The sequence below is a fragment of the Etheostoma spectabile genome, chromosome 6 (assembly GCF_008692095.1).
Source record: "Etheostoma spectabile isolate EspeVRDwgs_2016 chromosome 6, UIUC_Espe_1.0, whole genome shotgun sequence".
NCBI lineage: Eukaryota > Metazoa > Chordata > Actinopteri > Perciformes > Percidae > Etheostoma > Etheostoma spectabile.
In genome coordinates, this window is record NC_045738.1 from 24,381,479 (window position 1) to 24,381,912 (window position 434).

Below are 434 nucleotides of genomic sequence, written 5' to 3' on the forward strand. Positions count from 1 at the left end.
GAGAGAGTGGACACTGACGCGACTCGCAGGTCTGCCGGCGGCAGCGACCACCGGGCAGCAGCCACCGGGCAGCGGCCGCACGCCAGGCAGCCTCGACACAGTACCGTCCCACCGGGAAAAGTCCCACTCCGCATCAGGGTACCAGTGCAACCATTCCTAACATCTAAACAGCTGTAGTAGGGTTTAAATCAAACTCGCGACAACAATAGTGACAAGTAGGCTAATGCATGTTAATAAAAACAAAGCAGAACACATTCAGAAGAGAACGGAATAACTGTTAAACACGTTTATTTGGGATCAGACGGCAGCTGATTTGACACATGAGACTCCAGGATTAATCTTAGCCCGGCTGTTAGCCTGCTCTGGACCAGGCAAAGAATAAATCTCCATGGTTACTTGGCTAGGTTTAATTCAATCTGGTTTCGTGCAACCGA